Source organism: Balaenoptera musculus, chromosome 14 (assembly GCF_009873245.2).
Source record: "Balaenoptera musculus isolate JJ_BM4_2016_0621 chromosome 14, mBalMus1.pri.v3, whole genome shotgun sequence".
Taxonomy (NCBI): Eukaryota; Metazoa; Chordata; class Mammalia; order Artiodactyla; family Balaenopteridae; genus Balaenoptera; species Balaenoptera musculus.
Genome location: NC_045798.1, coordinates 35,012,392 through 35,025,659, shown reverse-complemented (window position 1 = coordinate 35,025,659; position 13,268 = coordinate 35,012,392). Strand labels below are relative to the sequence as shown.

The following is a 13,268-nucleotide window of genomic DNA, read 5'->3' as shown; positions in this document are numbered from 1 at the left end:
TGGGAATAAAATAAGATGAGGCTTCCTTTGCATAATGCAGAGGACTCTGAGGAAAGAAGGGAGAAAAAAGAATAAATTTTTATTCACTGATTCAATTTCAGAATATGCGTTTTGAAAGAAAGTCATCAGCTTTAATCAGTTGCTTTCTTACAGAGCTTTGCCCATACTTGTGTGACAAAATCATCAGTCATTTAATGATAGTGTAATTAGAGTGAAACCATAGAGATTTCCTTTTCTTTCGTCCTTTCAGGAAAGATCAGAAGGGGAGGTAGGGGGACTTCCCTGGTGGCGGAGTGGTTAAGAATCCACCTGCCAATGCAGGGTACATGGGTTCGAGCCCTGGTCTGGGAAGATCCCACATGCCGCAGAGCAACTAAGCTCGTGAGCCACAACTAATGAGCCTGCGCTCTAAAGCCCGCAAGCCACAACTACTGAAGCCCGCGTGCCTAGAGCCCGTGCTCCGCAGCAAGAGAAGCCACCACGATGAGAAGCCCATGCACTGCAACGAAGAATAGCCCCCGCTCGCCACAATGAAGACCCAACGCAACCATAAATAAATAAATAAATAAATTTTAAAAAAAAGAAGGGGAGGTAGGGTAAGGAAGGGGTAGGATACAATGAGAGCCATATTTTATGAAAGTGACATGTTTTGCATTTGAATTTTTTTTCCTGCTGGAGTTTCAAATAGATTATAAGAAGGAAAGGAAACACTGAAAATCAGCCAAACAAGGTGAGATTCCAATGGTTCAGTTGGGGGTGCTGAGTTGAGCTAGGTCTTTCATGGCAACTCCTTAGAGATACAGAAGGGAATTAATCCAGTCTCCCTTCTCTGGGGATCACTGACTGAGCTCCCCAAACTCAAGGAGCACTGACTGCACTGAATCTCCTCAAAAGCTTGTCATGGTGAGATGTTGAAAAGAAATAATTCTAGGCTTTTCTAGCACAAACAGTGCTTCCTCTTGAATCGCACAAAAGATGGGAGACAGGCAGTAGGGAACAAAACGTTTGTCTAAAAGCCTGGCGTGTGTAAGGAAGCGTTTCCCTAAAATACTGTTTCTGCTTTGGTTTGGCAAGAATGTGGGGAGTGAAGTAAAAAGCTCAGGGGGGAGCCATACAGACAAGTTTCAGTAGTGAGACTGTCTTTTTTGAGTCGGTCCCTTCAGTGGTCCTGTTTCTCCCCCATTTGCTGAGGCCACCCCTCTCCCTGTGGTCCACCCCTCCCTGCCAAGCTCTGGGTGGTCAAGTGAGGCACTGGTGGAGAGTAGAGGGTGGGAGGACGGACAGAGGGTGGGTCTGTCTGGCGTGCTTCCTCCCAGCATCCGTGTGTCAGCAGTGGTCCCTCGAGAATGGCAGCTCCAGTGCTCTCAGGCTCCGGAAACACTCTTTCTTCCTTGCTTCCATCCCTTCACGCCTAGGGTGGGGACCACTTCCCACTGTGCTGATTTCTGGGTAATTCAGCCTCTCTGGTTGCTTTCTGTTAACCTGCCCACTGCTCTGTAAACAGCTGCTGCTTTAAATTCTCTTTTCAACCCTTTGAAGCGAGGTCTCTGTGCAATGGGATGCTGACGGATATGGTAAGAGTAAAAATATCTCCAACCTGACAGAAACCCCGGCGAGCTGCAATTTCTAGTTGCCAAAAGCCAGATGATGGCCACCACGTGGAGAGGAGCAAAGCATTTACTGTTTATAAAAAGCTCAAGACAAACAGGCTATAGAAATTCTAGGCACAATTTCAAAGTCAAAAAGATCTGAAGAAATGAATCAAAGTCAACTAGGATTAATTAATCATGCACTTTTATAATCACCTGAACTACCTGCTGTGAAATTATATATTCCAAAGAGACTTCAAGAATTGTTCGAAACTAAATAATGTGAACTCTCTAGAATAGTTTATTAAAATATAAGTAAGTCAAATGCATGATTCAAAGTATAGCTTATATAATACTTAGATTCTAATATTCTAAATGAAAAAAAAAAGTGATTTGTTGCTTGAATATTAGAAAGTTCACATCATAGTAAAAGGCACTGGAACATAGCAGTCTGCTTATTCTGCATCTGACATATAAATGATTATCTCATTATCACAGATTAAGGATTTATAGACTATGTCCAATACTCTTTGCGAAATGTACCATCAAGTAACTGCTCACAAGAACTTTATGCCCTTAAAAAACACAAAAATATAATCTTAGAAACTGTAAAAAGATTTTCATGGCTTTGGATTTTTAAGTTTTGACCTTATTCTTTTTGTAGGTCGTGGGTGGCTTTATGGGTTAATTACTACTTTCAGTCTTAGCCAAAAAATGGAGAAACGATAGGGTTAGTTACTTACTATGCTTTTGTTGCTTGGAATTCAGCTGATTTTAATTGAACTGAAGATGTCACCAGAAGACTGTCACTAAGCTAAAGGGCTCAGGCTTTCAGCAAAACGTCTCTTCCAAGAGGTTGTGATGAATTTGGGTATTGTCCGTATAACTTCAGAAAAGGAAGGTGAAACAAGCACATGCTTTTGTTGCTATTTATCTCATTAGCCTTTGGTAGTTTGATCTGAGCTGTCCTTTCCAATCCCCAAGAGACCGTTGCCTTAACAGCACTGCCCCCTAGTGGTTGCTTGCTTTGGTGCAGCGTGAGTAAAGAAAAAAATTCCAAGATTTTCAATATATATACAGTATTTATCAGTGCATTGCTGTATGAGTGTGTAAGATATCTTTCTGTGAGTTGGCTAGACATTTCTGTCCTGGTAAAAAATTAAAGCATGCTAAATTTTCATACTTTTTTTCATAAATGAGTAAAAATAGAAGTTAAGATACCATTAAATTATTTCTGATTTAATAAACAGAGACACAAATTACCTAATATTTTTCGTTGCCTATTATGTCAAGTATGTAAAAAAGTCATTAAAATTGAAGTATGAGCAAACGTTAAGTCAGTACCTATTCTGACATTTTATAGTACATTTATTCATTTAATGTCTAACTTCGGGGACAACAGTAAAGATGGAAGAGAGGATGGAAAGGATTTAAAAATTTCACGTCTAATTTGGTTTTGTGTTACATTTTAATCAAGAAAATTATTTTAAATTAAGTTCTCATGAGCTATAGGAATGCTATTTGGAGGCTTAAGGACATAGTAAATTTTAAACCAAGGCTTTCTACTAGTATAGAGATAATAATTATGTATGTATATAGCTGATAAAACTGAGATAGTAAGTTTTCAGTTTATTTAAAAATTAAAAATTTCAGGAGGAACTAATTATACATCATTGTTTTGCATAGGGCAGTTCACATACCACTGGTAATAAATTACTTTAGGCAATGCAAAGTTTTATAAGTTTTTAATTGTTATACATTTATTTTTATGAGGAACAGTGAGAATATAACTGAGAAACCAAATCTGTGATTTCATAGATATTAATATTCATGACTACCTCTACATGAATTATAATGCTCAGGCACATACATTTGTGTTAAATTTGACTCTCGTTAAAATGGATTAGAAGTATGAATTACAGTGATTCCAAAAGCCTGGATTTTGCTATTTCTGTTCTTCTGGTGCCATGTAACATGTTCCTTTGTCCAAGGTATTTCCTGTAAGCTGTAGTTACAACTAGAGCAAGACTGTCCAAATAGAAATATAATATTATCCATAAACATAATTTTATTTTACCTTTTATACACTTATTTTAACCATCGATGTACTTTTAAATTTTATAATGACATTTAAAAAAGGAAGAGAATTAGCTGAAATTCATTTTAATGATATAATTTAAAAAAATCTAACATATGCAAATATTATTTTAGCTTGTAGTCAATATTAAATATTATTGAAGTAGTTTACATTCTTTTTTTCATAGTAAGTTTTTGCTATCTGGTGTGTATTTTACATTTAAAGCGCATCTCCATTTGGCTTCGGCACATTTCAAATGCTCGATCGCTCCACAGAACTAGTATTGAATAGCAATGTCATCAGATTAAGGTTCAGTTTCTGGCAAAAATATCCCATAGGTGGTGGGGTATACCTCCATCCAGAAGCACATGCCTAATGGCTTTTTGGTGATATCGGCAGTCAGTGATTACCATTGTATGAATCTGATGATTCATTAAAGGTTGTAAAATGGTGGCATTGAAATTTTAAAATTTCTTCTTCATTTATTAGATGAAACACTTCTATGAAAAGAAACATCTCATCTACTACTTGGTTACTTGGAATAGTTTGTATAGAGAAAGCAGGATAAATATTTGATCTCCCCCCTTTATTTTTTATTTGTAATTTTTTAAATCGAAGTATAGTTGATTTACAATGTTGTATTAATTTCTGTACAGCAAAGTGATTCAGTTATACATATATATATATATATTCTTTTTCATATTCTTTTCCATTATGGTTTATCACAGGATATTAAATATAGTCCCCTGTGCTATACAGTAGGACCTTGTTGTTTACCCATCCTATATACTAGTTTGCATCTGCTAGCCCCAAACTCCCATTCCATCCCTCCTCCATCCTCCCTGATCTCTCCTCTTTGCTCGTTTGTAATGATTTTGGTTTCCCTGCCTTTTCAAGGATGGTCAGTAGTATTTTATTTTCATAGTATCATTAGGAATACACGAACTTTAGCACACTTGACGTGTTTCAACTTATTGCAGTTACTGTGTTTATTATTGTTTAAGTTTTCTCACCTTTGGCTGCTGGGAGCTTCTTTAACTTAATATCAGCATTCTGATATCATCAAAGCTGCCTTTGATATTCTGATATCATCTTATATATTTCCTGCCACAGATCTGTAATCAGCTGTTTCTTCAAGGAGCACTTGATTCCTTTTAGTAGAAAATGGTATGTGGAGACCATGATCTCAGTGTGTGAGATCGAGCACTTGTTTCTAAGTCTTTTCAGAGGACAAAGCTAGGAATTATTTAGTTTAATAAAATAATGTGCATCATAAAATACTTTTTATTCAAATTCAGTAGTAGAGGATTTTATTTTTTGCCGTGTACTTTCCTTATGTCAAATATTCAGGTTTTCAATGATATAATTACTCATTTGCTTTTATCCATAATACACACACATGGTCTCAGAATAAATATTAAGATACCACCAAGAAAATGATGAAAATATCAGTTTAAGTTTCTCTGTAGTTGTTTTTGTTCTTATGGTAACATTCCACTTAGGACAACAGTCAAGTCTCTGTTTCAGAGACACTTGGAAGGGTACTCCTGGTGTTGTTATGCCACCTGCTGGACATAAGGCTCAGCTGTCACATTTTGATGTTTACAGACTGCTTTACGTTAAATTTAATTTTATAATTATGTAAATTTTTATATGACTCTAAAGTCAAATTTAGAAAACAAATCTGGTTTTTATTCTTATCCCCTCTTCCCCTCTGTCCTATTTCCTACCTCTACCTTTTGGTTACTATTTTATTTTTAAAGGCTCTGATTTTTATCCTTTCATTAAGGTTAATGTTTACTTATATATGTATTAATTTTACATATGCACCTAGATCATATATATTTTTATCCCCTTCCTCTTTATTAGACAAGTGTTAGTGTAATTTTCAGACTTTCCTTCATCTGAAAAAATTACATGTATTATTCCAAGTGGAGAAAAGTATACAGATATAAAATATACATAAATAATATATCAATATATTAACCTGGAGTGTTGGATTTTGCTTTGTTAAGTAATCTGAAAATCCTTTCTAAGAAATTGGTGAATTAAGCCCTTTTACATTTATTAATAGGATCTAAATGTTTGACATGTTAAAAGATCTTAAAAAATTTAAGATCTGAGCAAAAATTGATTCAAAAGGGCAGTGCCAAACTGGAACTTTTTAATAGCTCCACTGATGGAAGCCTGGGGAGAAAGTTACAGAGAAAAGGTGGAAGCGAAGTAAGGAAATTACTGATCAGCTGCAGCTTAAAGCCCAGCTGGCTCTTTGTGATGGGTTGTCCTTAGGTCTTAATTTTGTAACCTGTAAGCATTTATTGTCTTAGGTTTTGGTTTGCTTACACAGGGTTCTGTGGCATCAGGGCATGAGTCTAATGGCCTCCTTGTTTAATTAATTTAACAGGCATCAGTTTTGTCACATTAATGTTATGTATATTTCCATATATATAATATATACACGCACCCCTAATCTTATTGCTTTACATTCCTATTCTTTCACTGGATGGTCTTTACCAGTCTGACCCATGAACTGTTTGTTACTAAGCCATGGCATATGTACAGAAAGCAAAAGAACACATTTAGAAATGTTTAGGCAATCTGCCGTAAAGTCCAAGCATATGACTGTGTATTTTACAAAAATAGCGGTTTGCCATTGTTCGGGGCGGGGGGGGGGGAACAAAAAACAAAAAGCAAACAAACAAACAAAACTACTGGTCCTTCCCGACCAATAGTTTTGAGAAGTACTGGTCTACAGTGTTTGCTTGCTCTCTCCCTTTTGCATATCTTTTTGTATTTAGAAAGGTTTGTGTTTCTTTGTTCTGATGCCTTTTTATTAATATTTTGACATGAGCTAATATGATGTATGAACTTACTAATATCTGTGTATGATACCTTTAATCCCCCTTTTACTACTTCCTCCTAACATCCTACTATGAACGAAATTGACATTAGCTAGTGACCCCTTCTTCTCCCTGTTTCCCATTCCCCAGAATCTACTTTCAACGAGTACCTTTTTCCTCCCCATTGATACCTGTGAGACAATCATAGAGGGCTTCCTCTACGTCTCATATCTTCTTTCTCATCTACCCTCCATCCTTTGGCCATTTCCTCTTACACCCTCTCCCTTAGAACCTACAGGGACTCCAACTTATACAAACAAATACACTGTATTTAGTGCTCACTACCACTACTACTGTTGATGTCTCTTCCATCATTTTGGTTGTCTGAAGCTTGTTCTCCAGTAAATTTCCCAGGAAAGACTCATAGGAACTATACTCTGGGTTCTTACATGGGCATAAACAATTGTGACCATTACATTTAAAGATCAGTGTAGCTGGATATAAACTCCTTAGCTCAGGTTTGCTTTCCTTGTATTTCTTAAACGTTACCCTGTTGTCCTCTGGCATAAAGCACTGCTATTGCCAAATCTGATGACAGTCTCATTTTCTTTCTTTATAAGGGATATTAATCTTTAAATTTGGCACCAGAAAGAATTTTTTCTTTTTATTTAAAGATCAGTAGTTTTACTGGACTATGTTTAGGTGCAGGCCATTCTGGGTCAATTTTGCCAGGTATGTCCTTTCAATATGTAGTGCAAGTATTTTTTTTAATTTCAGAAAAATATTCTTGAATTATAATTGATAATATATGTTCTCTTTCATTACACTGATTCTCTTTTTTAGGTACTTCTATGATACTAGATCTCCTTTCCTGTTGTCTATATCTTTTTTACATATATGTATATATATATGTATATATATTTTATCTTTTTATTTAAAAGATAGTCATTCTTTCCCATTCTATTTTTCTTAAAGCATTTTTCTGTGGTGTTCATTCACGGCTTTGGTTGTTCTTATTTAGTCTGAGATTTTAAAGTGAATTTTTCTTTCTTCTCTAGTATTTTCCCAAATTTTATAGACTTGCTTTTCAAGTCTGTGTTTTCTCTAATTAGCATCTTCTTGAGTTTTTTAAATTTGGGGTTATGCTGTTCTTTCAAGGCTTCTATCATTTATTTCCCTTTTATTTAGCTTGATATGAATTATTAGACTGTCATTTTTGGGTCGGCCTGTCTTGCCAGCATGCATTTCATGTCTGTAGGGACATTATTGTGTTTCACAGGTCCATTTTCCCTTATGGCTTTGACCGCAATTGTTTTCTGTACTAACGTTTAACTGGCATGAGTTTTCTTTACTCTTAGGAGGGAAGGTGGGATCAGGAGAGTGCCCTGGCTTCACAGCTCTAGCCCCCCACATCTGTCTTGGGAAGCGTCCACAATGACAGCCTCACAGTGTCTGGTAGCTACCCTTTCCCCCTCCCCAACTTTTATCTGGATCTTCTCTTTCTCTTGTCTCCTTTGCCCCTATTGTCTCTTTCCTGCTCAATACGGATTCCATCCCCAGCATTTTCTCCTCAGTGCGGGGCTTTGTCTCAGAGGGGACGTTGGTTACGTCTGTTACGGGTCTCTGTTGAGGGTCCATGGGGCCCAGGCTGCCCCAGCACCACCCACAGTGGTGCCCTGTGTTCACCCACAAACTGAAGCCAACAAGACTCTACAGGCTCCTGGGGCCACAGGAGGCCCTTCTGCCTCCTTCTTTCTGTTTCCTGTAACACGCATATCTTAACATCACCAGTCATTGATTCCAACCCACACATATACCGGGGGTTCACAGGGATATGTTTTCCCACCACTTGACTGTAGATGTGGCCTGTGAGGTTTTGCTTTTGCTCTCCTAGTTGCTCTGTTTGTATGGGGTGATTTGGGGAGTTCAAAAATGGTGCCAGCTTGCTGCCATTTTCCAGATTACTGTTAAAAAGACTAAAAGTTTGGATGCTTCTGTTTTACTTGGTTAGTGAGCATCTCTCTGCCTCTGTCTATGGTAACAGTCTTTCTGATGCGCTACACTGTTTCATCATCCTGGTCCCATCATCAGCCACGCATGTTAACACTCGAATCTTCAGCAGTGAAATCTCCGGAGTTCGGGGATCTGTTGATGTCTTTTCACACTGCCAGGACCCTATCTAATGCCCCCCTCTCCAGTCTGGGAAGAATCCCACTGCGGTCCCGAGTGTCCTGGACGCTGACACTGAGGCCAGTAGAACACGGGTCACCCTTCAGAAGGTCCCCTTCGTGATCACCGGGCCTTGGGACAGTAGGAAACACCTCTTCTTCCTTTCCTCCCCGCAACAGGGTATTAGCAATGATTCCTTTTTTTTTTTAAATTGAAGTATAGTTGATTTATAATGTTGTGTTAATTTCTGCTGTACAGCAAAGTGACTCAGTTATATATATACATACTTTTTCATATTCTTTTCCATTATGGTTTATCTCAGGATATTGAATCTAGTTCTCTGTGCTATACAGTAGGACTTTGTTGTTTATCTATTTTACATATAATAGTTTGCATCTGCTAATCCCAAACTCCCAATCCTTCCCTCTCCCACCCCCCTCCCCCTTGGCAACCAGAAGTCTATCCTCTATTGTCTGTGATTCTGTTTCTGTTTCATAGATAGGTTCATTTGTGTCATATTTTAGATTCCACAAATAAGTGATATCATATGATATTTGTCTTTGTCTTTCTGACTTCACTCAGTATAATAATCTCTAGTTGCATCCATGTTGCTGCAAATGGCATTATTTCATTTTTTATGGCTGAGTAATATTCCTTTGTATATATATTGCCACATCTTCTTTATCCATTCATCTGTCAATGGACATTTAGGTTGTTTCCATGTCTTGGCTATCGTGAATAGTGCTGCTATGAACATAGAGGTGCATGTATCTTTTAGAATTATAGTTTTGTCTGGACATATGCTGAGGAGTGGGATTGCTGGATCATATGGCAACTCTATTTTTAGTTTTCTGAGGAACCTGCATACTGTTTTCCACAGTGGCTGCACCAACTTACATTCTCACCAACAGTGTATGAGGGTTCCCTTTTCTCCACGTTTGTTATTTGTAGACTTTTTTTTTTTGTGATATGGTTTATTTTAATAAAAAATACAGCTGAACATTTATCACAAATTATATGAAACCATACACAATGACATTCTCTCTGCATCGTAACCAACACTGATGTAACTTGAATTTTTAGATGGATTATTTATAATCCTTTAAAGTGCAATTTATTTAAGGGTTTAAGCAAATCATAGGATAAAGGATCTTTCTAATAAATGAGTAACATTAAAAAGATGATATATTTGGATAAATCTTTCAAAAATCAGAACTCATTTTGCCAAATGTACTTGTGTTGTAATAATAACACCCTCCCCTGGCAAACCCCAAACTTGACTTAATTGCTGAGGATTAAGAAGATCCTCTAAAGAGCTTTTCTTTTTTTAAAAAATTAATTAATTAATTAATTAATTTATGGCTGTGTTGGGTCTTCGTTTCTGTGTGAGGGCTTTCTCTAGTTGTGGCAAGCGGGGGCCACTCTTCTTCGCGGTGCGCGGGCCTCTCACTATCGTGGCCTCTCTTGTTGCAGAGCACAGGCTCCAGACGCGCAGGCTCAGTAGTTGTGGCTCACGGGCCCAGCTGCTCCGCGGCATGTGGGATCTTCCCAGACCAGGGCTCGAACCTGTGTCCCCTGCATTAGCAGGCAGACTCTCAACCACTGCACCACCAGGGAAGCCCCTAAAGAGCTTTTTCTGATGTTAACATTTTTTTGTCTGTTCGATACATACTAACTAAAGTGAACTAAGAGTCTAGAGTAGTTCCTTTAGCAGCCCTGAGTTCTATAACCACAGTGAAGTTCCTGTTTGAACTTAAGAGACTGTTATGAACTTTCCCCGTTCTATTTGAGGGGAAAATGAAGAACTCAGTTGCTTCTCTGACTCTCAGCGGCGTAACTGTGCTTTGGGCTACAGTGTTAATGTCTAGGATGAAATTAAGGTAGCAAAAATGGGAGTTATCTAAGAAATAACCAGAAAATGCTTTAGAATAGAGAAATGAACTATGAGAGGAACATTTCTAGGAGCTGTCTGACAGGATAGGAGGGATTGCAACACAAAGGCCATTCACTGCTGTGACTGTATATTGTCATTGTTTTTGTTTTTTGTCCATTTCCTTCTGTTGGTGGAAATAATTGATTCCAATATGCTGCTGCCACCAAAAGATGACCATTAGAGGATGAACAAGATTCCTTTTCAACAGTAACAAAGGAGCAAAATATTTCTTAAGGCAGCAATGCTAGCCTGACTTTACTCTACTTGAAGATTATTTCCCTCTTGAAAAGCCTCTTACACGAGCATCCGCAAAGTCGTATGTTGCTGTACTGGCTCAGCAATTATTCATCCAGGAAGAGGGTACTTTAGGGGTTGGAGGTGGAAGGAAAAAAAAGAACTTTTCCCTCCAAGTGTACACACAAAGCTTTAGCCAATCTTAGGAGTGCTATGATCACAGGTTTTCGCTTTCCTCAAAGTTCCTTTTTGGAAATTCTGGATGGAGCTGAGTAAGGCCCCTTGGCTCACGCCATTCACAGCCTGGGGCAGAAGCTGTGTGGGTGCCTCTGTGCTCTCAGGAGGCAAGAGAGCTGCTGGTGGCGGAGGAGGAGGTGGAGGAGGAGGAGGGGGAGGAGGAGGAGGTGGAGGAGGTGGAGAAGGTGGAGGAGGAGGGAGGAGGTGGAGGAGGAGGAGGAGGTAATGCGGGCATCCCTGCTGTGGAGGGTGGAGTCGGTGATGACGGGGATGTGAGAGGTGAGCTGGCCCTAGATTCTGCTGAATTATTGGAGTTGCTGTATTTTGCTGAATGCTCTTCACTATTTTCAACAGCAGATTGTTTTGACTTCTTTCAAACTATAATCTTCCTCTATTTTCTTTCTTCTTCAGATCCATGGTGAGACTGAGGTCTCATCAGTCTTTGATGCTGGTGGACCTGTTTCTGTTCGTCAATTAGCCTCTTTTCTATACATTCTTTGGCAATGCTCGATGCCTCTTTTAACTTTGTGGGGATCTTAAACTGTGGCTTTTCGGAAGTAGTTAGCAGAACATCACTGAATAATGGCATCTGTAAGAGCCAGGAAATGGTGGACCTGCCATCTTTACAGGCTTCACAAGACAGTGTAGACTCCAACATGGCCACCACAGCCATAGACAGTGCAGGAGAGAAGGAGTCTATAGGCACCGAGTCTGGCGGTCGTCATCTCATACAGTAAGTGGCCAAAGCAGTGGACGTCCACACTCTCCAATGTATTGATTTTCCTGAATTGTGAGAAATAAGATCAGTAGAAAGAAGGAAGGCCCAACAAGGAATTCTCAAGGTCCAGCAGCCGGCAAGTGTCCCCTTCCAGCAACACGTTGGAAGCATGAAGATGCCCATAAGGGAATCCCTTGTCAAGGAGAAACTTTAGTACCGCTAATATTTGTTGCCCGTATGTTTTTATTTGCTGGAGTTCAAGGCCTTGAATCTTCTTAGGGTTGCAGTAGTACCTTAGGAATGGGTCTTTTGGTTTTGCCTTGTAGATCAGGTCCTTCAAAGTTCCTTTTTCATTAAACATTCTAATTAGCAATGCTGAGGATTTGTTAGCTGTGGCAAAGGTAACATGATAGATGTAAGGGTGCAAACAGGACGGCAGAAGTTCGATTAGACACTGAAAATCTTTATCTGACAGATACTTGTCAGGACCGAGGTCAGCCCAGCTTAACACTAGCCACTCCTTTGGCTGATTTTTAATCTTCATCAAGAAATATTTCTTCCTTATCCTCCAACCTATGTATTTCAATGGTTCCGCCACTTCCCACTTTGGTTCTGATCGGAAGAACATGGAAACCTGTTGTAAGGCAATCTCAGTATAGTCTGCAGAATAGTTGTTTGGATCTAAAAGCTTCTTAACCAGCTCACAGTTAGACAAGATATGATTTGTGGTGATAATGTTGAGATAGTTCTGAAGACCTTTCTGCCTCCCAGCTATGAATTCACGATCCATGTTACCGATCAGTTTTTTCGGAGGAAGAGGTAGACTTAGGCCTGCAGTCTGCAAGCTGTTGTTCAGCAAATCAAAGTCACTGTATCTCCTAACAATCTGCCAGCTATTTTCTACAGAAATTCCTCTTTGTACTCAAATGATATATTCCATGTGGGACTGCAGGCTCTGGCTTGCCTCAATGGCTGCTGTCAGCGGCACCGTGTTGTCCAGCAGGACATTGCTGGCCGGTGGCTTCTCCATGAAGGCCATCCCGGAATGCCCATCCACCACCAACGCCTCGGGACCAGGGGCAGGTCCAGAGGCACCGACTCCCATCACCTGCCGGGATCTGCTGCCACTGCCCAGACTTTTTAATGATGGCCATTCTAGCTGGTCTGAGGTGATGTCTCATTCTAATTTTGATTTGCATTTCTCTAATAATTAGCAATGTTGAGCATCTTTTCATGTGCCTATTGGCCATCTGTATTTCTTCTTTGGAGAAATGTCCATTTAGGTCTTCTGCCCATTTTTCTATTGGATTGTTTGCTTTTTATGTTGTTGAATTGTATGAGCTGTTTGTGTATTTTGGAGATTAAGCCCTTGTTGGTTGCATCGTTTGCAAATATTTTCTCCCATTCTGTAGGTTGTCTTTTCATTTAGTTTATGGTTTCCTTTGGTGTTAGCACTGATTCTTAATGAGGG

General features: G+C 39.0%; 1 protein-coding gene and 1 pseudogene across 4 annotated transcripts in view; both read right to left on the bottom strand.

Annotated features, from left to right (window-relative positions):
• DLGAP1 (DLG associated protein 1) overlaps positions 1-13,268 on the bottom strand; it is an 869,846-nt gene that overhangs the window by 433,319 nt on the left and 423,259 nt on the right. The window lies entirely within an intron of this gene.
• Positions 11,035-12,836, bottom strand: LOC118879829 (annotated as a pseudogene).